Raw genomic sequence first — 27349 nt, forward strand, 5'->3', positions numbered from 1 at the left:
ATCTAGCACTATTGGTGACCCTCTTACAATCAGTATTATTGTTCCCACTTTCATTTGTCCCTGATACTGAGTGTCCATTCTAAAATCCTTTGTTTGCCAAATTCACATGCTGATTTCTATCCAAACTTGTCTCCTGTTACATTACTATTTCCACCTTGCATTTCTTAATATAATTGATTACCTTTTACTTTTTGTCTACACCTGCAGTGTCGTATACACTCCATGTTAAAAATTGATACTAATAAAAAAGTATTATTTTAATTTATCCTTCATGACAATTATTTTAAATACTTTTCCAAAATGCAATTTACATGCACATACTAATGCGTGGCAGACTTATCTTGTATACAGTTGCTGCTTCTCATCTTTGTTTGAGCCCATGTGACATTTTCCCAGACTTTGCACTTCTATAAAAATGGTCATAAAACAAAAAAATAAGTGCGTACATACATTTTCTAACCCACTCATCCCCTTTTAACTCACAGCAAATACATAAAACTATATACACTTTACAAAAAGGGATGTTACTGTTCCATATAGTGAAAGTTGCCCTAAGCTAGATGCACCTGCAAGCTTTACCTGGTCTAAATTAAATTTAATCATACTGGAAGTGCATGGTAGATAGCATATATCCCTGTCCTATCTCTGTTTCACTCGCTGATATAACAAGAAGCTTCCTTGCTCTCAGTCAACTGTCCTTTAGCCTTAAGAAAAAGTGTAGTAGCTGCCCTTAACTCATTACAGACAGTTGGTGCCTGTAGGTGCATTTGCAGTTACATGCCACTGATGCCTCTAGTCATCAAATATTTCTTTTTCATATTTCCATTAATAATTTTAAAACCATGCTACATACTAAGTATTGAAAGGTTCCATATTAAAGTTTACATAATGACAAACGCAACCATGTTGTTATTTGACCTCTGTCTAGTGCAAGTAAGGAGATATTTATTGCTGTTCAAATAATATTTATTTATATTGCCATACATTTCATGGTTTTCTAAATATCTCAATAATCAAATTGCACAGACAGAACTGCTTAGCCTGATATGAAAGCTCTCAGAGGGATAGTCAGAATGCTGTTGACAGTATGTGTGTTACTTGAGTGGTTTCCTGAGATATTGTAAGTTGTATACAAAATATTACAACTTCTATAGTTACTGACAGCCATGGTGTTGCAGTGGTTAGAGCTGTTGCCTCACAGCAAGATGTTCTCTGGTTCGATTCTTGTTTGGAGCACCTTCTGTGCGGAGTCTGCATGTCCTCCCTGCGGTCGAATGAGTTTTAAAGACATGCCGTAGGTGCGTGTGCTTGCATGTGTGCATTCCTTCTGTGAAGGTTGGGCACCAGGATGATAACTCGACAACGTAAAAACTCCACTGCCAGCCAATCTGTGGACCGGTGATCCGCTGTGGCGACCCCTAACAGGAGAAGCCAAAAGACAATTTTTTACAAATTCTGTAGTAACTATGTTTACTGTGATTTATAAAGAATAGTACCACTATAAAAAAAATAGGTTGTGCTAAGAGTTTGCCATTTGCACTTCTTTAGTAACACCAGTAGTTCCAGACATATGAACATTTGTTTGAAATGCGAGTACATAATTTGATTCTATCTAAAGGTTAGGTTCCGTCCATTAAAACTTACTCTGCAAACTTCCAGAACTCTCTTGGATGAAATGAGTTAAATGAATAAATTAAATTTTCCAATCTTATTGTAATACAGGTGTTGTAAGACTGCTAAGGATGCAACTATTTGCAAACATATTCATTTGCCTTAGTGTCAGAATTTATTTTCATTGAACTGCTTTACAGTTCCCCTTTAAATAATAATTATACAAATAATTCAGAGTACATTGTTCAATCATTTCCTTATTAATTGTCTGCACCTGTAGACTCATTTTCTTCAACTGCAGATATTTGTATAAATAAAAATGAAGACACAGCCAACATGGCTTAAGGCAAAACACGCTCTTTTTTTAATTTGGTAAGCTCTTTCACATCAAGTCAGTGCTTCATCAGACCATAAAACTCAGTTAAAAAGCAGCATTTAAATCCCATTCATACATTCATTATATAATTACCAATAAAACAAAATAACTATTGATGCAAATGACATGATTTGAAAACTGGTTTTAAAGGCACCATACAGTTTAACCCAAAACTCTTATCTGTTTGTAACAGTACGATCCATCTTATTTCAGCTTGTCCCATTTTATTAGTTAGATCACCCCCTCTCAAATCTTCAGGAATAACTTGTAACACCAGGAATTTAATTAGATGTCCATCCATCTTCAACCCCTTTTTCCCATATTTGCACATGGGGTTGGTGTGTCATTTCAACATTGACGGTCATCTCGAGCCAAGGTTTACACCGCCAGGTGGCTAGCCCTGCCATGGTAGTTCATCCATACCACTCACTTGCACACACACATTTGCAACTAGGGCTGATTTAGGAATTTAAATAGATGTGTGTCACCATAAATCTCAACACACCTCGCTAAAGCATTTGACAAATTCTTTTTCGGTATATCATACAAATGTTGCTGAATGTGCTCCTTAAGGGAGTGATTAGTCTTCCCTATACAAAAGCAGGGACAGGTGCTGCATATTGCCAAATAAACTATATTCTTGCAGTGCAATTGGCATGCAGCTTCAGTTTTTGACATATCCCTGTATCAGGATGTACAAAACATGTGGATGTACTAATCCACATGGAAATGTACCAATACTTTTCATGGCCATCTCATTCATGTGCTGTCTTTTGTAACAAAGTCGTTTCAAAGATTTCTTGTTTTTAAAGGGAAACCTCGGTTCCAAGCTGCCTGTAGATGTAAGTTCTTCATCGGCCATCAAAATCGGCCAGTTCTTTTTCACCATTTCACAAGCTAAATGACTGTCACTAAAATAAATTAAAGGAACTCTAATGACAATCAGTTGCTTATCTTGTGTCAAAGCAGAGTCACATACCAGGGTTTCTACTGAAGAGAAATATGATCTCCTTCCCTAATCCTAGCAACATCCCTCTTAGAATACCCTCAGTGTAAAAAATCATTACTTAATTCACTGATGGAGAAAAACAGCTGATATCTTTACAAATGCAAGAAACAACTCTTATTTTCAATGCTGTCCATTTTCCAGCCTGTTTGCTTAAAATATTTCCCTTGTCTACAGCATAAACTATGAACTTTAGTCTCTAATTCTTCCAGGAATGTATTATGTTTTAATACAAACATAATATTATATTACATCCTCCCAGACAGCCTAAGATCACAACATTATGTTACTTATATCCAGAGGTTATTTTGTTACAGCATAAACCTGGGATGCATTACAATCAAGAAAAAATGTTCTTATACTAATATCACTGTCATAAACAGCAGTTCTCCACCTCATTTTTAAAGCAACTCTGCACACTGTACAAAACTACTTTAGAATATATCCTTCAAGTTTTAGAATATAACATGCAACTTACTGCAAGAAATGTATTATACACACATTAGTAAGAACAAGACCTTTTCTTTTTATCTTTTTTAGCCAATTTTTTCTTACAAAAGCACAGTTCTCGTGTCCAAATTGCATCTTATTGAAACAACTCTTTATGTTTTTTCCATTTACTTCCTACTTCCACATATACTGATGGCCTTCTTCCTCATTGTCTGTAGGTTAAGTCTAAGATACTCCTCATTTTTCTAGCATTGCTGTTGCTCAATTTTCTTTAGAATAATGGAAATGGTTTCATAGGTTCATAGGTAGGTACTAGGCTATCGGCCCTAGGGCCCATACAAGCCTAGCAAAAAAATGTACCCTGGCTTTCGCCACCCAAGAAAATTATTTTCCTGTGCCCCTGTCGAGCAGAGCCACAGAAGTGATCCCCGGGGTGAATTTCCCATTTCCCATCCAATCATCAAGATTTTTCTTGAAGAGTGCTAATGAGGAGCTTTGTTTGACATAGATGGGTAGCTTGTTCCAGAGTATGGGAAGTCTCTGAGACAGGAATCTATCCCTTCAGCATGTTCTGTTTATTGTGGTGACGAGGTTTAGGTCCCTAGAGCGTGTAGCTCGGAGGGATTGGGATTTCTTTAAGTGGAGCATGTCCAACAGCTCTGGGTTTGACATAGCTTTGTATGTTAGGCAGAGATCGCCCCTGAGTAGGCGACATACGATGGAGTAAAGCTGTAGATTTTTGACACGGTCTGCATAGGGCATCTGTGAGGGTGGTTTCACTGGCAAGTTTTCACTATGGGCCCTGTTATTGTCAGAAGAATGAGAAGTAGAGTCCACTTTGGTTGCAGAGTCACTCCTTGTTGAGTAAATTTCTTAAATTTCCTTCTTAGTCTGTTCTGTTTTCAAAAATGTATTTTATCCTACCAGAAAAAAATACTCTAAAAACAGCTGTATATAGCAGCTTGAGTATCACACCTGTCTCTCGACATCCCCTAATTGCAAGGATAAACTTGCTTCTTTTCTGCCTGCTATGCAGTAATTAATTATTTTCCACAAACATTCTGATGTGTCCAGTTTTTAATATTTTTTCCCATTTGCTATAATAAATTATGTACATGTTATCTGTAAGCAACCTGAAGCCAGGATCCAAATCCTAGCCCTGCGTGCTTCTTGATGAAACTGATTTTAATATTGCATGTAAACCAAACATTTTATAACCTTTGCCATTATCCTAAACAACATCAAAACAGGCAACTCCAATATTTTTGGGCACCCATAAGAAAAAAGCTACCCTTTTTCCCTCTCCGCCACCCTCACAAACAATAAAGAAACTTGGAAAAACTCAGAACTGCATTACTAGCAGTGAAAAGCCTACCTGCAAAGTGTCTAATTATTACATATTTTGTGTCTGTTCTTGTAAATCACTACTTAAACGAATCAGAAGTCCCTAATCTATTAAAGCAGTCATGCATCCCACTACATAAAGGGGTTAATTGAAATTACCCTTAGAAGTTATAGGCTCTTAGCTACTTGTCCCTCTGAAAAACATTTGAAAACTATGTCAGTAAACAAGTGCTCAACCACTTCAGCATAAAAACCCTACATTCTTCCACTCAACATGACTTCCATCCTGGCCATAGTATTGAAATTGGCCTTCTAATAATTTTACATTCAATTAATCAAGAAGAAACAGCTAAACCTTTATTCCTGTTCTTCTAGAACCATGTCAATAGGGGCATGCACTGCAAACGAGCACAGATAACCATACAACCAGTATGAAAGGAACAGTAACCGGTGAAACTTACTGAGCCAAAACCTTTAATAAAAATATATATATTAAGCGCTTTCATCCCACATTGAGGAAAACGTTAAGAAACATCACTTCCTTTTATAATGTGGCATTTGTCAAAATTTAAAGAGTTCACTCAGCATCTCAAAAAGTGTAGAGACTAAAATAAAACAGTTGATATTCAAAAGCCTCCCTTCTAAAAATCCATTACACAAAAGACTAACAAATCATTAAGAATATATTAATTTTTTAAAACACATACATTTCACAATTAAATTTTTAAACATCAATTTATCTATGCTAAATATTTACAGTGTAAACATCTGCTCGTATGTCCTTCTATGTAAACACACCAATTAAAATTCTAACAAATAGCATGTTGAAAAAATTTTTATTTTATAATTTTTCTGCATTCAATGCAGGGACATGCCCTGGGTTGAATGAGAATTTAAACGAGTAAAATCACTCAACCAATGAGTTAAAATTTAAATAAAATCGACATCGCTAAGGTGATGTCTCTAATACAGTCCTCAAGGGCATAAAGCCAACGGACAAGGAACGAACCCCAAAGGCATAAAATTTGAATGAGAATTTGTCATGGCAGCCAGTACTTAAATTAAGAGCAGCAAAATTATAAAAAAATGATAAAATAAAAGGAATCTTCCTAACTGCAGCACATGTATTTTCTTAAAATACTTATAAAATCAATTAAAAGAGACAAATATGAATTACATGACCATAAGAAATAATAACATGTCCATTAAATATTTCCCCTTTAGGTCTGACTACCTCTCAAAATGTACATATGCAAGTAAGGAGATGAATCCTGCTTAAAATCTATAAATGGGTAAACATTTTTATTATTCACTTAAATAATTTTGTAAACCAGTATATTTATTGCTGTTTCACAAAGGTAAAATATCAAATATTTCAAATCTTATATGTTAGGGATTACATTTTCCCTGGGGCTTTATAAAGGAGTAGAGCTGGCAAAATGATTTGTGACAACGATTGGGTGTTTTTTAAACTTTGTGTTGCATATACTGGTGCTAAATATATACAGCTAAACTAAATGTTGCAGTGACAGTTTAAATGAGCACCTAGCTGCATTACCCAAATTCTGTTTAATATGGAAAGTTTAAAAAATACTCTTGTCATTGCATACTGCTTCACCAGTGTTACTCATTTATGAAGTCTTGGATTTGTTTCTAACACATACCAAAACAGAGTTATCAGATATCAAATCTTGTAAATTAGTTTTGTTGTCAGACTCTTGTTAATTATACAAGTAATAAAAATGCATCAATTTACTCAATAGAGGCAGACAAATACTTGTAAGATGGGATTGCTGCCTTGTGAAAAGTCTAAATTATCCCACCATGTGATGTCTTCTTTTTCTTTCGGCTATTCCCATTAGGGGTCACCACAGCAGATCATCTGTTTCCATTTCTTCCTGTCCTCTGCATCTTGCTCTGTCGCACCAACCACCTGCATATGCTCTCTCACCACTTCCATAAACCTTATCTTAGGCCTTCCTGTTTTCCTCTTACCTGGCAGCTCCATCCTTAGCATCCTTCTGCCAATATACCCAGCATCCCTTCTCAGCATATATCCAAACCAACGCAATCTCGTCTGTCTGGCTTTGTCTCCAAACCGTGTAACCTGACCAGACCCTCTAATGTACTGATTCCTAATCCTGTCCATGCTTGTCACACCCAATGCAAATCTTAACATACTTAACTCTGCCACCTCCAACTCTGACTCCTGTCTTTTCCTCACTGCCACTGTCTCCAATTTATATAACATAGCTGGTCTTACTACCCTCTTGTAGACTTTCCCTTTCACTCTTACTGGTACCCGTCTGTCACAAATCACTTCTTACATTCATCTCCACCCAATCCACCATGCCTGTACTCTCTTCTTCACCTCTCTTCCACACTCACCATTACTCTGAACTGTTGATCCCGAGTATTTAAACACATCCACCTTCACCAACTCTACTCCCTGCATCCTAACTATTCCTCTATCCTCCCTCTCATTCACACGCACATATTCTGTCTTAGTCCTGCTGACCTTCATTCCTCTCCTCTCTAGAGCATATCTCCACTTCTCCAGGGTCTCCTCAACCTGTTCCCTACTCTCACTACAGATCACAATGTCATCCACAAACATCATAGGCCACGGGGACTTCTGTCTGATCTCGTCTGTTAATCTGTCCATCACCATTGCAAATAAGAAAGGGCTCAGAGCTGAGCCTTAATGTAATTCCACATCCACCTTGAATGCATCTTTCACTCCTACCGCAGATCTCACCACTGTCATACTACCGTTGTACATATCCTGTACCACTCTTACATACTTCTCTGCCACTCCCAACTTCTTCATACCGTACTCCAACTCCTCTCTAGGCACCCTGTCATATGCTTTCTCTAAGTCCACAAAGACACAATGCAAGCCTAATTCTGTCATGTTATTTTTTTGTCTGTATTTAGTTTACTTAACTGTAATAATAGATTAGCATTCATGCTCATGGTAAAACAGATAATCAAAAATAGAACTGTAAATCATGTAGTAGTCTGTAAAACAGTCCTTCTAATGCTAAGTAGCACTTGCAGAATAGCATCCCTACTCTGCCATCATGCGTCTTTATTGCGACTGTGTTTCATTTCAGTGATTTTCCTAGCTGTGTGATGTATTGTGTGGGCCAGTGGTAAGTCTGTTGAAGTTGTTTTTCCTCTTTTATTCACTGTTAGGCAACCATGGAATTGGTATATATAAATTAGGGGATGTGCAAAGGGGCTTGCCTTTCTGCAAAAAAAAAAAAAAATTATTTTGGTTTAAGTTTTTCAGCTCACAGTTTTTTCTGTATATAATTTGCTATGAACGGTAAGCTGAAAGGCAGTTCTTTCTGTTCTTGTAGGCAAACCCCTACAAAAAGTCATATTTTTTAAGTTGCTGTTTTTCAAAACTAAATATATCAAAAATGTCGTTTCTTGCATATAGCCCTTCCTGTTTTGTTTTTGTTTTTCTTTTTGAACTGTGCAGTCCGTTATTAAATAGTTCCATGTTTATATCTCTCAGCCTCAGTGCATTAGAAAATCCTTACTCGGGCTTTTAAAAATTACAGAATATGTTCAGAAAAAGAAGTACTCTCCCAATTTTACTCTTAAACATATCTAATTTACTGAAGAAAATCAGAAAATCTGTGAGGAATGAGACTGAATCTTTGCCTGAGTTGTAACTTGTCGGTTCTTTTAAATAATACCCTCATTTCCATTTTGATGCCATTATACTCACTTATCTTTCAATTTCCCTCTCGTTCTCTTCTCAGGAAGACTTGCTAAAACCAGTTTGTCTCAACAAGTTGTAAGGCTTTGTAACTCATGGAAAAAAATTATTTTCGGTATGAAAATGTATCTGTGCAAATGTGTGAAGCAGATTGGTTGTAATTAAACTGCATAGTTTACAGGTAGCAATGACTTTAAGCCATTTGAAAATGTATTAGGTTCATAGGTTCATAGGTTCATACTAGGCTATCTGCCCTGGGGCAATTATAAGCCTAGCCCGATTCTGTATGGCTTATGCCACCCCTTGATTTGAGTATACTGTGCCCTTTTTTAAGGTTTAGTTTACTGTGCCTCTGTCTAATAGTGACACAGGAGTAATCCCTGGGACAAACCTACGATCCCCCATCCACTTATCGAGATTCTTCTTGATTCAGTGAGGTGCTCTGCCTCACATGAACTGGAATTCTATTCCAGAGCGAAGGGAGCCTCTGGGTTATGAACCTGTCCCTCCAGCAAGTTCTATTTATTTCTGTGCTGAGGTTCAAGTCCCTCGAGCATGTGGCTCTAAGGGATCTAGATTTACTGAGGTGGAGCATGTCCATTAATTCTGGATTTGACATAGCTTTGTATGTCAGGCATAGATCGCCTCGAAGTAGGCGGTATGCAACTGAGTAGAGCTGGAGTTTTTTTAACCGAGCAGTATATGGCATCTGTTTGAGACCCTTGATCCTCTTGGTGAGATACTTTTGGGGTCTTTCTAATTGCTGCAGGTGTCGGGTAAGGTACATCCCAAAAGGGGCATTGTATTCTATGATGGGCCTGATGAGGGATGAATAAAGGGGCACGATTACCTCTCTTGATCTAGATGTGAAACCCTTCGTGATGAGGTGGGCTATGTAGAAGGTCTTTCTAACCACTTTGGCAATGTGGTTTTCAATGGAGAGATTGCTATCAACTTGGGTCCCCAGGTCTCTAATAACTTTCTCTGTACTTAATGGGTTTCCGCCTATGTGGTAATTTGTGGGCACATTGTTTTTGCCAAAGGGTATGACTATACATTTTTGGCATTTAGCTTTAAACCATGGCGCTGGCACCAGTTATCTGTCTCTGTGAGACCTTTTTGAAGGATGTTTGTGTCAGCTGGAGAGTTGATTATGGCCCAGTTTGCAGTCGTCTGCGAACTTGGTGAGCCATAGTCCTCCCACGTTGCCTGTACCTCGGAAAAGTATATACCGAACAAGAGTGGTCCCAGGACAGAACCCTGTGGGACGCCACTTGTGACGGTTTTGAGTCTGACATGGCTCCAGCAACTCTCACTCTGTGGGTTCTGTCTTTGAGCCAGTTTGCACCCATCTTGTGACATAGGGGTTTATATTTAAGCTGGATAGCTTATCTATGATGCCCGAGTGGGGTATTGTGTCAAATGCCTTTGCAAGGTCCAGATAGGCTGTGTGGACTACCTTTCCTTCATCTATGGCTTTGGTGACTGTTTCAAAGAAGTCAACCAGGTTCAAAAGGCAGGATCTGCCCTTGACAAAGCCGAACTGGGTATGATCTAGTGTCTGTAGGTCCCCAATGTCTTTGTTTATGAGCTCCATGATGATCCTCTCCATAGCCTTGCAGACTAAGCTAGTCAGGCTTATGGGGCGATAGTTTCCAGGGTCCGTAGATGCTCCACCTTTGTGGAGTGGGACCACTGTTGCTGTACGCCATTCTGTGGGCACATATCCTGTAGTGAGGCTGAGATTGTATAGCTGTTTTATTTGAGGGATTAGTTCCTCTTGTAGTTCATGTAGGACGCAACCTGGGACGCCATCTGGTCCCATGGAAGCAGTGTTTTTTGCTTTGGAGAGGGCAGCTTTCACCTGAGCATCTGAGATGTTTGGGAGGCAGCCCTCTGCCGGGATAGATATTTGCTCTTTTGGGGGGGTGGAGAAGTTCGCACTGAACCTGTCTGCCAGGATATTGGCGATGTCTGTGGGTTCAGTGTATTTTTTGTCGTTTAGAATCAACTCAGAACAAGTCTGGGAGTTGCATCCCAAGTTTCTAACATAACTGAAAAAGCCTTATGATTGTCCTTGGTGTCCTGTGCAATTTTTCTCTCGAAGCTGGCCTTGGAGGATTTTATGAGGGATTGTAATTTTTGCTAGTACTGATCAGAGATGCCTTCCCTATTAGGGATTTTGCTCTATCATGTAGTAGCTTCCTCCTTCTGTTGTACAGTTTATTTATGGCAGGGGTCCACCAGACTGGACGCCTGGCTTTGGATGATTGGGTCTTGGTTTTGTTTGGGATAGCATGATCCATGCATTCCTGGAGATGTCTGTAGAATGCATTTATATAGGATTCTGCAGTTTGGGCTGTAGTTTCCACTGGCCCTGTGGCCTTGAAGGATTCCACCGGTTTTGAGAAGTGAAAAGTTCGCTTTGAGAAGTTTTTCACTGTGGTTTTCTGGGCTGGGGTGGAGTCGGGATGTGGACATCCAGTGAAATTAATTTATGGTCTGATCTTACCAATGAGGGATATACTTCTGGTGTGGAGCATAGAGTCCCCATGTTGGTAATGATCAGGTCTAGTATGTTGTCCCCTCTTGTGGGAGTGGTGACTAGTTGTTCCATAGCATTTGAGTTTATAATTTCCAGGAATCTTTGGGCTAAGGTGCTGGGGCTTGAGTAGTGCTTCCAGTCAATGTTTGGGTAGTTGAAGTCGCCCAATATAATGGTGTTAGGAGAGATCTTCATGTTCTCCAATGTTTTCAGGAAAGCGTAATGAGATTCCTGACTTTGAGAGGGTGGTCTGTAGGATGCTATAAACTGAAAAGCAGTCTTGCCCACTGTTAGTTGCACATGGATGGTCTCCGATACCGTGCAATGCCACTAACCTGGAGGTGTGGATATCCTTGATAAATATGGAAACTCCCCTCCTTTTGTGGTTCGGTCCGGGTTTTGGGGCGAAAAGCATGATATGAGGTATAGCCTGGTAGTGCTGGGGTGCTCTCTGGAGCCTTGAACCAGGTTTCTGTCACTGCACAGATATCGATGTTCTCCATACTGAGGAGAGCTTGAGTGCGTGCATCTTGAGGTTAAGACTTCTGGCGTTTAGCAGCATTACCCTTAGTTTCTTGTTCCTTGTGCTCTCTATGGGGGTGGGTTTGACTTTTGAGCCTTGCCTAAAGGCACTATGGGGGTGGCAAGAGCCTTTGCCAATATCCGAAAGCCCAGTGGTGACAGGTGCAAGCCGTCCCTAGCGAAGCAACGTGGCTTGTCGAGCATGTCATCCCAGGCTGACAGACACTGGATCCCCTTTGAATGACACCAAAATTTTAGCCAATTGTTAAAATTGATCATTTTGTCTTTGTACTGTGGCATCATTCTAGGTGAGGGTAAGATGCTGCTCAAGGTCAGGGTCATACCAGCCTGGGCTACATGATCAGAGAGCTCCTCTATGTCCCTTTTCATGTAGTCCAGGGAGGTACGTCTCAGGTCATTCACACCAGCATGTACAATGACTGAGTCATATTTGTATTTGCTTTGGAGTGACCTGAGTGCTTGCGTTATGTGGCGGATCCTAGCGCCCGATAGGCAGCTCACTGTGACCTTCTCTTTATTCAGCCTGATGAGCGGGACGTCAGTGTGTCTGACAATAGAGTCACCTATAACAAGAGTATCAGGTGTGTTATTCAGCCTTAAGGGCTGTGGCTGCTTGGCACACTGACTTTGTGGGTTATGTGTTGTGTGTGTTTTGTTTTGAGGTAGCGTTTGCTTGGATGTCTGCCTTGGAGGTCTCTGTTGCTTAGGTAGATTTTTATTTAGAGCCTCCGAGTATGTTTTTGTGTATTTATATGTTTGGTTCGCTGATGTGGTGGGACTATGTGATACTGGAATTGTGTTGTGTGAGGTTACCTTCTCCTCCTGACTGGTTACACCAGTTTTGAGATGAGAGAGCTCAGCCTCCAGTTTGGCTAAATAGTTGCATCTCTCACATATATTTGTACCTGTTTGGATGAGGAGAGGGTTGTCCGTGTACATGAGACAGTTGTAACATTGCCTCAAAATTCCCAGATTCACCAGCTGGACTGGAGAGGAAACCATTGACTGACCTTTGGACATGCTAGAGTAATAGGGAAACTGAATTTAAGATGGACCAATAGAGGACAGGGTAATCATAGAGATTATAAGAGTAAGTAGCGCTTATGGTTTAATAGTGCTAACTTGTAGGATTACTTAATTGGACCAGTGAATGGCCTTAGAATGAGAATATGGTGTTTAAATTGAGAGATAGAGCAGTTCTAAGGGAAAAAGTGAAGAGCAGACTTTGTGGAGCCAGGAATAGTTTAAACCCAATTAGGTGGCGCTGCCCGTTGTTGCGCTATGCTCAAAAACGCGCAAAAGAGGGTTTTAAGAGAGGAAGATGAAGGAGTTTTGGAATTGACCCAGAATGGCCAATAAAACTACAGTTTCAAGTCAGTAACCACTCCCACTGGGGCAGACAGGCTGCTCAATGTTTTTCACTGCCACTGATCAACAGAGAGACTTTCCTTTAGCCCAAGCAAAAAATGGCCTCACAGAAACTTACAAACAGTTCAAGAACAGCAAGCCTGTAAATGAACTTTTTTAAATCTCAGAAAAGTGGGAAAAAAGCAAGATTATTTTTTTTTTTTGTTTTTTCAGAGATAGCAGAGGTTAACAAGTATCAGCAAGTTATAACAGTGCAGTAAATGACCCCACACAAGAGTGCTAGGCCAAAGACAGATAAAATGCAAGTTTTGAGAAAAAACGATTTTAAAAATAAGTGCAAACAGGAAATTCAGTAAACAGCTCTAGGTTGTGCTCTAAATACTGTTACTAATGCAGAAATCAAATTTAACAAGCCAGAAAATGCTCAAAATAGGCGGCTATGCAGAAAAACTTAGCAAATAAACAGAGGAAAAATACTTAAAGTCTCAAAAGTGGCTCCTTTCTTCTCTCAGCGTTTTCTCCTCTTGGTGGGTGCTTCCCCAACAGCCAACAAGCCTGAAAAGATGCCAAAACCACGAGGCAACCAGGTTTTAAGAGAGGAAGATGAAGGAGTTTTGGAATTGACCCAGAATGGCCAATAAAACTACAGTTTCAAGTCAGTAACCACTCCCACGGGGGCAGACAGGCTGCTCAATGTTTTTCACTGCCACTGATCAACAGAGAGACTTTCCTTTAGCCCAAGCAAAAATGGCCTCACAGAAACTTACAAACAGTTCAAGAACAGCAAGCCTGTAAATGAACTTTTTTAAATCTCAGAAAAGTGGGAAAAAAGCAAGATTTTTTTTTTGTTTTTCAGAGATAGCAGAGGTTAACAAGTATCAGCAAGTTATAACAGTGCAGTAAATGACCCCACACAAGAGTGCTAGGCCAAAGACAGATAAAATGCAAGTTTTGAGAAAAAACAATTTTAAAAATAAGTGCAAACAGGAAATTCAGTAAACAGCTCTAGGTTGTGCTCTAAATACTGTTACTAATGCAGAAATCAAATTTAACAAGCCAGAAAATGCTCAAAATAGGCGGCTATGCAGAAAAACTTAGCAAATAAACAGAGGAAAAATACTTAAAGTCTCAAAAGTGGCTCCTTTCTTCTCTCAGCGTTTTCTCCTCTTGGTGGGTGCTTCCCCAACAGCCAACAAGCCTGAAAAGACGCCAAAACCACGAGGCAACCAGGTTTTAAGAGAGGAAGATGAAGGAGTTTTAGAATTGACCCAGAATGGCCAATAAAACTACAGTTTCAAGTCAGTAACCACTCCCACGGGGGCAGACAGGCTGCTCAATGTTTTTCACTGCCACTGATCAACAGAGAGACTTTCCTTTAGCCCAAGCAAAAAATGGCCTCACAGAAACTTACAAACAGTTCAAGAACAGCAAGCCTGTAAATGAACTTGTGAATTAACAGTCAGATGAAATTGCACCCCACCCCCTCGGCTCTTCAAGTGAAGAGCAAAAAAAAAAAAAAACTATCAGGTGGCCAGATACACGGACCCTCCTTCTTGTCCCAGGAGCCAGTCAGGTCATGCTTTCTGCATCCTACTAACGACCATCCTCCTTCCTCACATTTTATTTTATTTTATTTCATATAAAAAATATTTTTTTTCTTTTACTTTCTAGCAAACTGCTTGCTACACTTTATACTCTGCACAGCGAGCTACAGCACTTAGGTTTTAAACTGTAGCAAACTGCTTGACACAGTTTATACTCTGCACAGACGGCTGCATTGCTCAGGTTTTTCATTAAAAAACATTTTAAACTGTAGCAAACTGCTTGCTGTAGTATAAACCACACAGGGAACACTACAGCACACAAGTTTGACCACAAATGCAGTACTAGCTTTTAAAAGCCAGGATGCATTAAATAGGAATTGGGATCAGCCAAACGTGCCTCCTAACACCTTGTGCCTAAAGCAGTTCCCCCTTGACATGCCCTATGTACACTTCTATACCTGTGTAATTTGGTTACCACACTTTGGAAGAAGAAGGTTTCTATAAATTTGTCCACAAACCGTCTGTGTTTTAAACACCTTTATTGAATTATCACTCGTGGCATAGGCAAATTTACATTTATACAAATGTAATCAAACTGTATTAACAAATTAACATTAACAAACATTATACTTCACATATATTGTTATATATCATATAACCTAAGCAACATTACATCAATTATTCAATTCCTGTCCCTTTTAAACAAGAAACAGCTTTATTAAATCATCACTTACGATATCAGCAATCATACATTTATATAAATTAAAACAAACCACACCGACACAATCCTTGTTAAACTAAGTTAATCTGGTCTTTGTAGGTTGTCATATAAAGTGTTTGCCTGCAATTTCCTGACATAGTAACTTTAAACCAAAGTATCAAAGTTTGAATGTTACTATGTTGTACAAGGGTGCCTAATTTTACATATGTGAAATTAGTCTTGATTGACTAAGTCAAACTTGGAATATTTTGATTAACAGTTAAGCATGATCCTTTACTTGGCCAACATTGCAATCACATTAAAATACTTTGCATCCTTTAATTTTCTATCACTAGAACAGTCTGTCTTTATCCATTTGCGTAGAACATAAGTTAGGTAGGATATTAAAAATACCCTCTTTGTTCTAACCTTTTATTAGATCATATGAAAAAGAAATCTGGATAAAATGCAAAGTTTACATAATCATTGTTACAAATGGGCTGAAAACTATACTGCATGTTTGTTCGCTCCCATTTAAAACCACCAGTTTAACTACCTTGTCTATCACTATGTTGCCCAGAATGTACTTATTTATAGTTGGTGTCTGCTGTGCCTTAATATAACAATTATTAGAACTGATATTATTTTGTGAAGTAATCAACCTTATTGCTTTGCTTTTTTCTAGTTGAAATGTCTTGCAAAGTGTCAGCATGTTGCAGGTATTTATCCCATAAATCTGTCATTCCCTTTCCTGAGTCAGCAAATGTAGTGCATATGAAGATACTACATGGCCATTGCTAGTGAATTTGTTCAATATCAGTTTGCTTTCAGGGGACATGCAACAAATAATGACTTCATTTCATAATGCAGTCCCTTAAAAAGGCAAACACAGAACATTTTTTTCTTGTACTTAACAGCTACTGCCAGCTTATTCTAATGCACTGTCATATGATAGCACTTTTATGTGCACAGTCCCATTTATTTTCCTCTTTAAAATTCAGTAAGTACCTATCTTGTCATTTTCCTTAAAATCTAATGTCTGCCGTGTCACTGGTAGTCTTAGACATTTTTTTGTCAATTAGTGTCATCTTGTAATGTCTTCAACATCAAAGAAGCACATTTGCAGTTTAAACCCCTCTTACACTAGGTCAAAGGTAATAAAATATTATAAGGGCTTGTGTTAGGGTCATTTGTGTCATCACACAGCTGAAATAATCTCAGTAATAATATTATTAGCATGTGCTTGACAGTTGCTGTGTAAGATCTGCATTAATCAAAATAAGAAAAAATCAGTGCTACAAGGCTTCAGATGTCCGATTTTAAAAAGTTGATTAAATTCTTATGCCTATCACAGTATATCATAAGATACGTCTCTGTAAAAAAAATTACATCATAAGTGAAGTTCTGTTACTGTGGGGGAGAGGAGTAACTGTAGAGTAGAGTTTCACCTTTTCAATCATTAGTTGTCTGTTTTGTCCTATGTAAAGTTACTTTTGCAAACTAATTTACTGTATTGTATACTGGTTTAAACCATATTGTACCATATTAATTGTTTTTTATGTATCATAAAATATACATTTTGGTCTCACCTGATCCATTCCTTTCACTTCAGCAACAGTACTGGTAGCGGCAGATAGCACATGCTTGTCACCTTTAAGACTCGCTGGAACAAAACTACCTTCATTAGGTTGGTTCCTTAGTACACCACACTCCCTTCTACCCAGGTCTCATTTGTTGGTATTTTGCAGTATCAAGAGGTGCTCCCAGGTTTGGAATTTGCAACAGGTTCATAGCTCATTCAACCTTTTTCCCTAGCTTTGTTCACACCAGATTATTTATTGGCTTTTTTTTTTTTTACTAAATTGTGGGCTTACTGTGACTTACAAGTCAGGTGGTTTCAAGTTTTTCTTTACTTGTCTCTCTCTGTCTTGCTAGTTTTCAGTTTGTCCCACTTTTTCCTTCCAGTTCCCTTCACTTGCCTTCTTAGTTTGCAGAGTTTGTGTTCAGGCTGTTGTTTCTTGATCAGTAGGTGCTTATTCATGTGATGCATTAATTATTGTTGTTATCTGTTGCCTTTTACTACTTGTCTAACATGGATAAAGCTAAAGCTTCAGGGTTTAGAAAGAGTGCTAAATACGGTCACAAAATTCCCCAAGTCAGTATTGTATGTCTAGGGGTGGATCACTTACCTTCTAACTCTGACATAGGTGAGAAATTTGGAATGAGAAACCTTCAGGAAAGGAAAACAAATAACCTAATTTTTAAAGGGTTGTTGCCTTCTATTTATGCACCTGTGCTAAGCGTAAGAGACCACAGTCTTTTCTTTTTCATCAGTGCCTACCTCCTATATAAAAAAACTTCTATTGAAACTTAAGCCTACAAAACTTAATACCTAAAAATAGCAGCAGAAGCACTAGCTTATCTAGTCCCTATCTTAATTAATCGGCCGTTATCAGAAAGCTATGTCCCCATACTGTGGAAAATATCCCACATCATTCCCCTCAATAAAAGATGGCTCCTCCACTGAACTTTCCAATTACTGCCCCATAGCCATCCTTTCTCCACTTTTCAAGATACTTGAGAAATGCATCCATTCTCAAGTCTTAGACTACCTCTTAGCTAATAACCTCCTCTCCAGCACCCAGCAAGGCTTTAGGCCATACCACAGCACTACTACCGCCTTGCTGTCTTTCACTAATGTTATCCTTCAGCATAAAAATAATGGCCTGTTCTCCTCTGCTATATTTCTGGATCTATCCAAGGCTTTTGACATGGCCTCATGCAAACTACTAATCTCTGTTCTCACTAATAAAATCCAAACGTCCAGGAAGGCAGGAAGAAAAAAATGAAACTGCTGTAAACTTCATCAGAATAGTAACATTAAAACATCTGAATAAAACAGTCATGTGATAAATAATCATGTGACTAATTAAACAAATCAATTAAATTGCTTCTAATCTCCTGCATAAACTAAAATATTCTAAAATTCTAACTAAAATGAGTAAATATTGAATATCCTGCTTTATTTACATTTAACCTACGTTGTTTCAAATGACATTTAATATTAACAGTTTCATTTAATCCATTAATTTAATTTGCCAGAAAGATTAGTCACCTTCTCTCATGTCTTTCCTCCCCACCTCTAACACAGAAAATAAAAATTTTTGAAATGAGGACAAAACAATGAATGGCATCACCTCTAGTTCCACAATTAACTGTGCCTGGGAACTAATGGAAATATAAGGTAAAGTTACAATGATTACAAATAGTCATTTAACAGCACTATTTTGCTGTTTCTCAAACATCCTCTTTAAGTTTAAACCACTCTTTTGTACAAAAACAGGTTTCTCACCTAATACCTGAAAGATGTCTTTGTTACCTCTAATGATACTCCAGTTCTTCCTCAAAATATTTTGAATCTAACTCATTTCCAAGGAACATATCAAGTTTGGATCCACCTTATTAACTGTTCCCTTACTACCAACTATATCAACATCTTCCATAATAAGATTTAACAATGGGAAATATTTGGTTGCCCTCTTGGACAAAACCTCCTTCTTGCTGATAGTAAATAAAGATGAAATAAATGCAAATTCAACATCCAGGTCTAAATCATTGGAGGTCATATATATATTTGGGGTGACCACTTTTGTAATGCAGGTAGCATATAATCCCATTTTAAATATTAATACTACGTCAGATTATCTGAAATTCACCATGGGATGTCAAGGACCAAAATGGGATTATATGCTGTTAAAACAGGGGTTCAGAGTAGGGAATGACTATTTGTAATCATTGTAACTATTGTCTGTTCTCACTAACCTATCCTTTTCCCAGTTAGCTACTGATTGATTTCACCGCTATCTAACTGTCCACCAACAATCAGTGTCTGGAATAATGAACTATCTCCTTGACTTCCTGTAACACTCGGTGTTCCCCAAGGCTCCATCCTTGGTCCCCTACTGTTCTCACTCTTCACCAGAGATCTATTCAGACCCACCAAGCATGCTTCTCTTATACAGTATGCAGAGTACTCCACCCTCGTCTGCTCAGCCCCAACTATACCTGAACTTCATAAGATCACACAGGAAGCCTTTTCATTTGTAGAAAACTGTCTATCTAATGCCCAGTTATTACTCAAACCAAGCAAGACTGAACTCCTTATCTTCCAATCCACTAAGTCTAACCCAGTTATCCCCCACTTTAATATTCTAGCCAAAGACAATACTGTCATCTCCCCAACAGAACACACCAAGCTACTTAGTATTGAGATGGATAACAATCTCAGATTTGACACTCAAATTTCTCTTACCGTAAAAAAGGTTCAGAAAAAACTAGGTGCAGTGTACAGAAACAAACAATTCCTCACCAAGACAGCCAGAATTTCTGCTGCCAATTCCCAGCTAATCTCCACTTTACTCTACACCTCTCCTATACGTACCTACCTTAGACAAACAGACTTAAACAAGCGGAAGGCTTGCTACAATTAAAATTGCTAAGTTTGCCACTGGTGCATCTATCGCAGCCACCACTTTATCTCACTTAGAAAACTTGACCGACTTAAACTCCCTCAACTTCTTCACCTGAATCAACTCTCCCTTGCCCACAACTTAGTAAACTATCCTGTTAAAGTCCCATCCCTTCAAAACATTCTCCAGCCCTACTGCTCCACTAGACCTCTATGCTCCAGCAGCAAAAATCTACTTCCAGTGATCAAACCCAAGAACTCAGCAGGAGAAGCACTATTCTCCTGCGTCATATCCAGATTATAGAACAATCTCCCCACCTCTATAACCACACTACCTTCTTGCAATCACTTCAAGACTGCACTAAAAACTCACTTAAAAAGGCTCTGGTTATGCCCATGCACCAATCCCGACTAGTAACCCTCCTTTTACCTCCCCTTCCTCTCCCCTCCCTAGCCACCGTGCCTCACACCATCTGATCATTGCATTCCTTCCTCTTCAGGCTCTGGCTCACCCTTTACCCTCCCCTTCCCTACTCATTCAGTCTCTCAGACCTGTTATAACATGTTTATCTAACTCACTTCATCTCAACTCCAAATACTTATCCAACTGACTTACACCTAGCTTCTTGTCACCATCACGTATGCTACTCACTCAGTCTCCTCTCTTACTCCTCTATCTTCCCCTTCCATCCCATTAGACCTTCTAGCTTGTTCCACCTTCATGTGGGGCTACCGCTTTATATCTGCTTGAGTTTAGTGCAATATTTGTCTATAAGATTTAGGTATATGAGTTTAGAACAGTATCTGTTTGAGCTTAGTACTATCTGTGTATACATCCTACCTTTATTCCTAGCCTCTAGCTAGATATTGGTATATCTGTTTATTACTATGTTTCATATTGTATGTATAGCTAATGTTTGCTGCAGTATGTATTATTTGCTATTGCATGTATATTCAATTGTTCTTCATGTACTCTGCTGCTCATTTATTGTTCTGTGGAGGTTTTCTCCCCGGGCCTCCACTGAAAAAGGACCTGTGTCCAATTGGAATTTCCCGGTAAACAAATGTAAATAAATAAATAGATAAATAAAGAGACATCAGAGAACACCAAATGGTGCCAGTACTACTAGTGTGGTTTAAATTTCCCTTCCTGTAGCTAAGATTCACAAGAGATATTTTTCTGCTGTGGCTATTTCAGAAAAATCAAATACTACTTCTATCAATAATGTTTCTCAAGTTCCAAGTAGAAGTTGTAGTAGCTGAGGATCAGCTTCACCATTAATGAGCCAGTAGCATTTCTTTGGAGGTGCTGTCTAGATATTTTTTGTCTCAACCATCTTTTGCAATCTCAGTTTACTCCTTCAGTTCCCTTCTGAAACCCTCCTTACATACAGACTGGGGAAAGTTGAAGAGAGCATTGGTTATGGTACAGATTGAATTGGGAATCCTCCCTTCGCTCTCTTTCTGTAGGGCACCAAGGGTTGATCCTGTCATCCTCTTCTGTAGTCCCTTGGGCCTTTTCTAATAACACGTGTATTGGAAGAGACAGACTTGCCATTAACTCTGGCATTGACTGCACAGGTGAGTTGGCATTAAGCTCCTCAGTAATGTAACAGGAAATGTAGTGGTGATGTCAATGGATCAGTACTGGTGTGGACTTTGATGTACATAGAGATACTGTCATCGATGACCAACTCAACAGTTTTGCAGTATTCACGCCTCCCTCAGGGTAGAGTGCTGGTCCATTCTTTTCAGTGGCAACATTTTTGGTACCAGGACCATCTCCACTCCAGAAGGCTACAACACTGGGATCCTTGGCATTGATACTTGAGAGTTTTAAAATGCTGTGGAGCAAATTTTGAAGCTGACACCCTCCATCATAGTCAACATAGTCATCTGCTCCAACTCTCAATGCTTTTCAGTCAAGTTCCCTAACTTTGTCATCTTTATTTTCCCAAAAAAGATGAGGTGGAGAGCTGTATCTAATATAAAAGAGAGATTATCTGAATTTGAATCGTATTCTGCACATTCAGACAAAGGCCTCTTCTAGTATTAGCTGGAGGAGGAGGACATGCAAAACAAAGTGTCAGAATTCCACCACCCTGGATGTAGTTCTTGAGGGGTCATCTTCCCCACTCTCCCCTCTTGATGACCACAAGTTTGGAGAATCCTAGAACTGATGCAACAGAGGGCTAATGACCTACTGAACTAATCTCGCTCAAAGGGCAGCTATCTCAGGAAGTTTTTTCCTCCCCACCTACTTCTTGGGTGGTTCCTCCTGCAAATCACCTGATGTTTCTGATCATGCACAGGAGCAAGTAAAAAGTAGAGGTCACACTTATGCTTAGGAGACCAGATAAGCTTTTCCAGACTACCAAGAGCTAAGAATATTCATGTAAGGCATCTGTAGCCTACTCCATTGGTGTAGCAGTTAGTCTGAAGTAGGAAGCATCCAAAAAAGCATAATCTTGTACCACAGAAAATACAAGATATTGCAGAACTAAAAATGACAAGTGCAAAATAAATTTAAAAACTGAACTCATCATTGTCATGAATGCTTAATCTCATCCCCATAGCCATGCTTAGTATTTTGACTGAACATTGATGAAATCAGGTTTGGCATGTCTTTCCAAAGACCTTCAGCTGACGTATTTTACCCTAGAAAGTGCTCATTGTTGGTGTCTTTGGTTTTATCATTTATTCTATGAAATGATGTTTATCCTAGTTTAGTAATTCTTCAGACTCAGTTTTCATGTCCTTCTTTGAAAATCTTTCTGCCAACTATTTCAGGTTACTGAAAGACAAGAAGAAGGAAGTGTTGATGTTTAATTGTAGTAAATATTTTTATTAGAAACAAGTTCCATGACCTGCAAGTTGCATTTTATGTGATGGAAACATAGGTTTGTAGGGTTCATAGGTATTTACCAGGCTAATGATCCTGGGAGTCTTTTTTAAGCCTAACCATTCTTCCCAAAGTATAAATCATATCCTATACTTGTGGTTGTAAGGTAGATACCTAAACCATTATGCCAACCCCCAGTACAAAATACAAAAAGACTAGCCCATTTCCATACCAGGAGTTGCACCTGGGCAACTTGGGTGAAAACCAGGAATCCTTACTGCTATATGGCAGACTAGGTTGGCACATTGTCTCTCTCATCTGTTAAGCAAATACAATGTAAGTATAAATTTGGTTAATTCTTCATTCCTGATAATGAGTGAAAGAACTGTCTCAATGCAGAAAGACAGGATTTTTCTTCATGCTTTGCCATTTATGGGATAAGAGGTGTACAATGTCAGGACTATAGGCCAACCACACAATTTTTTTTCTGTAAATCTTCTCTCACAGTGGATTTCCATTTGCCTTTATTATTTTGATGCCCATGACTGAGATTTGCAGTCTGTTGCTGCCACTGTTCTTAGCTACCTGTTTTCCATCTAGGAAGGACAATTTGGAGTCTACTGCATATTTATTACTTCCCAAGCTTGGCCTTCCGGCACCTGTACTGCATTTTTCAGACTTGAGCCATTGATTGTATTGACAGAGTTTATGGGCAAGCTTTTAAAATATTAATTTCTAGCTGCAGTTGTTTTGGTCTGAAGATTCTAAAATTTGCACTATTAGTTATGAAGAGCCATACCATTGTTTTTCAGTAGGAAATGGTGATTTTTGTTTCATCTGTTCAGCATTTATTTCTGGTGTCAACACTTGTCAGTAAGTAGTGTGAGTTGGTTTGTTCACATTTTAAAGTGTAAGATGTTGCATCAGAAAGGTGCTGTGGTAGCACAGTAGGTAAGTGCCTAACTAATGAGTATGACTTACTGTCCAAAAAAAGGGTAATAAGAAACCATTGCTAATGAATATCAACAAAGCAAAAATAAAGTCACTGCAATTTTCTTCAGTAACAATCCATTAAATGTATTTTATTTCCTCACAATCATTTTGAAACACTGTGCGTTGCATTCCTATGATCATAGACATCAAAGCAACAGTGTTTCAGCTCACCTTGAGTACAATCAGTTTCAGTGGTATGTTAAAGTTGGTAGGCTTCTGTCAGTATTTGTAAAAGCAGCATAACTGTTTAATTGTGAGCAAAATGTTGTAAATAGCTTCCCCATGATCATGTTTGCTTTAAATCATGTAAAGTAATGTTTAGCTGTTTGTTGGCATTTCTCAGTGTGCTTATAAATGCAATGTATGTTTTATGAAGAACAAAATGGTGTATGTTATATCACCATAGTTATTGGACAATCCAATGGTTGATTCTCCATGATGATAAAGTAAAGGAAGAATAGTTTCCTCCTGTGATGAGCAGAGTTTCAGTTATTTTCTGGTGCTTTTGACAGCACTTGTGAAAGCAGTGTGGTTGACATTTTTAATTAACAGCAAAATACTGCATTCTGCTCTCTTGCAATCATTTTAAGCTGTTGGCTAGTGCTTTTTCCAATGCCTGTGAAAGTAATGTATTTTTACGCAGATGCTATGCCGAAATTGACATTCATATTCTGGCAGTGCAGGTACAGTATTACCAGATCCACATATTCTATTACTAGCAGGGTTTATTAGGAAAAGCTGCAGAAGGTATTGAGGCTATGCCAGGTTAAAGACAGTCAAAGCAGATGTAACAAAATATTCCTAAATTAGCTGATTTATGGTGCAGATGGCATGTAGCCCAAAAATGCAGTGAGGCATACAGCAGAAATCATAATTACAATCCATGGATAGTTCTGGCTTCACTTGGCACCTTTCACTGAGGAAGTGAAGACCACTTTATACACCTAACACACTTCTCAAGGCCGACCTTTATGAATACATCATGTAAGAAGGCTGTTGCTGTTCAAGCCTGAGATAGATGGATAAGGTCTATGAAAGAGAAAGCCAATTACTCTAGGTTAAACCTTTTACCCTTCTTGGGGGAACTTTATCAGGTCACTGCAGAGTTAGCAAAGTGATAGAGATACATTTCTATATAAATGCAGTAAGTGGCCTAGCTGCAACAGTAGCAGTCCAAAAGCCATCATCCTCACATGAATAGGTTCATAGGTAAATCCTAGACTAGCTGCCCTTGTGGGCCATTTTAAGCTTAGCCAGTTTCCCTTTTTGTGCTCAAAATAACATATCCCATTTTGTTAAAAATTGGCCTTACCCATCCCATGGTTGGGATAATTATATATTACCCCTAATGAGAATAACTGGGATCATACTATAGATAATTTGAGGGACTCTTTGCATGAGATAAAGCATTTAGGAGCTGCCTTTCCTTTATCTATTAGTATTACAGGTGGCAGTCCTGGGGAAGAATTTCTGTTTCCCATCCAGAAATCCAAGTTGCGTTTGAATGTGGACAGAGATGAAATTGGTTTTATGTGGATAAGGGAGTCCGTTCCAAAGCAGCGGTATCCTCTGTGAGTTCCAAAGCAGCGGTATCCTCTGTGAGATATACCTGTCCCTTCAAATCACACTGTTAATGTTGCAGAAGAGGTTTAGATCCCTAGACTGAGTATTTCTGATGCCTTTTGACTTCCTGATGTGCAGTAAATCCATCAGTAATGGGTTGGAGGATGCCTTGTATGTCAGACACAGGTCACCTCTTAGCAGTCTATAGGATACTAAGTATAGTGAAGGGGCTTTGCGTCATGTCATGTAGGATGCTATTTATGCCTTTTACCTTTTTAGTAAGCTATTTCTATGGGCATTCCATTTGTTTCATGCATCTGGACAGATGGATGCTAAGAGGGCATTATATTCAGTGGCTGGCTTTATGAGGGCTGAGAAAAATGGAACAATGACTTCCTAGATGTCGACACAATCCCTTTTTTTATAAGCTGTGAAATATAGAAGCACTTTCTTACAACAATAGACACATGTTGGTCAAAAGTTTGGTCACTGTTCCATAAACGAATGTCTTTCGGCTTTTCCTAGTTAGAGTCGCCACAGCGGAACTCGGGTCTGCTAATGATTGGCAGTGGATTTTTATGGTGCTGTGATGCCAGCCTGATGCCCAGCCTTTAAAGAAGGCACACCCATTCATGCACGCACCTACCTGCATGTCTTCTTCACTGTTCCATAAGTTCTCAAATCCCGAATAAATGGGTCAGCTGTTAGTGGAGTATGTTATTGTATTGTCAGTGTGGTAGTTGCCTGGGGTAGATGAATTCCCAAAGGATATAGTAATGCGTTTTTTAGCATTTAGTTTTAGTTCATGATTTTGGCACCAGTTATGTAATTGAGACAAACCTTCCTGCAGGATGGGTAAGTCATTTGGGGATTCAGTGACTTCTCCTAGATTGCAATTATCCACAAACTTAGTCAGCCAGATCCCTTGGTACTGGCTTTTACTTCAGAAAAGTAAATGTCAAAGAGGATAGTTCCTAGCACAGAATCATGGGGGACTTCCATTGGTGACCTTTTTTTTTTTTATGTGGCGGTAACTTCTAATTTGATTATGTGCATCCTATCTGTTAGCCGATTGGCAATCCAGTGGTTGACATAGGGGTTTACTTTCATAATATTTAGCTTTTCTACTATGCCTGAGGGGGAATTGTGGCTTATTATTAATTAGGGCTTAGGCCTTGTGTTTCATATCCAAGGTACTTGGTAAAACTTAGGAGGCAAAGAAGATCTTTATTAGGAATCTCATGAGCAGCCCTGATTCCCAGCCTAACCACTCCTAGTCTGGGAGGAGGTTGAGAAGGAATTTTCATGTACCCTTTGGAATAGTAGTCCATTCCCAGTAGTGGGTTGGTGGGAGAAGTCACCAAAGGCTATACCTTGGATCTTTTTCATGTTCTAAGCTCATCCTTTTTACCTGAGACTCCCCTAGGCTAAGGTGGTTGCACGCCTGGGACTGAAGATTCTCATTATAAAAAGAGATTCCCTGATATCCTCTGCACTGGCTCCTCCTTTGATCAGTTTCAGCCAGTATGACTCATTGGTGAAAAAGTAAATAATCGTTGAGGGTGAACTTGGACTTCTGCTGCTCTAAGTATGTATATGGCAGTTTCCATTCTTTCAGGTAATGGCCTCTGACAGACTGGATGGTACCAGTCACAACCCTGAATGGTAACTGATCATCCACAATGCCATGTTTTTATATGCACTTAGTAACGTTATTAAGAGTGGCCTGCACAATGCAAATACAAGATTATTTTTCTTTTATTTCATATTGTATTTAATAAATTTGATATTGGCAATGTAATCAGACTGGCTGGCAGTACTCCAAGCTACATTTATTCTCGTGAATAAGTGTGCCTATTGTGGAACTTTTTTCGTGTAAGTCAGGGAACTAGGAAATGAAGCCAAGATCCTAGGGCAGGATACTGAGCTTTTCTGCTGGTTCATGTGTCATGGCATATGATCGCTGTAAAAAGCATGTCACTTACCTTGCCCTTATATTGCTCTTAGTATCCTGTTTCTGTAACATAATATCAGATCCCAGTAGCCAAGGATGTCAAATGTTAAAATGAGAAAATAGAGAACTGCAGAGAAGAATGCAGCTTTGCCTTTCACTAGATAGTAGAAGGCAGGCAAGACTTAATTTACTAAACTTGTAAATAACTTATTGTGGTCAGTGTTGGCCTACTTCAGTGAATGGAATCAGTTAAGCATGGCACAACAGCAGGGCTAAAAATATCTTGAATACTAGAAGTGCACATGGTGT

General features: G+C 38.9%; 1 protein-coding gene across 4 annotated transcripts in view; it reads left to right on the forward strand.

Moving 5' to 3' along the window:
• The window catches only part of GRB10 (growth factor receptor bound protein 10), a 2734830-nt gene that overhangs the window by 1714706 nt on the left and 992775 nt on the right, over positions 1 to 27349 (forward strand). The gene's annotated exons all lie outside the window — the stretch shown is intronic.

The sequence above is a fragment of the Protopterus annectens genome, chromosome 3.part0 (genome assembly GCF_019279795.1).
Source record: "Protopterus annectens isolate FY-2018-M chromosome 3.part0, PAN1.0, whole genome shotgun sequence".
In the NCBI taxonomy this organism is placed as follows: Eukaryota; Metazoa; Chordata; order Ceratodontiformes; family Protopteridae; genus Protopterus; species Protopterus annectens.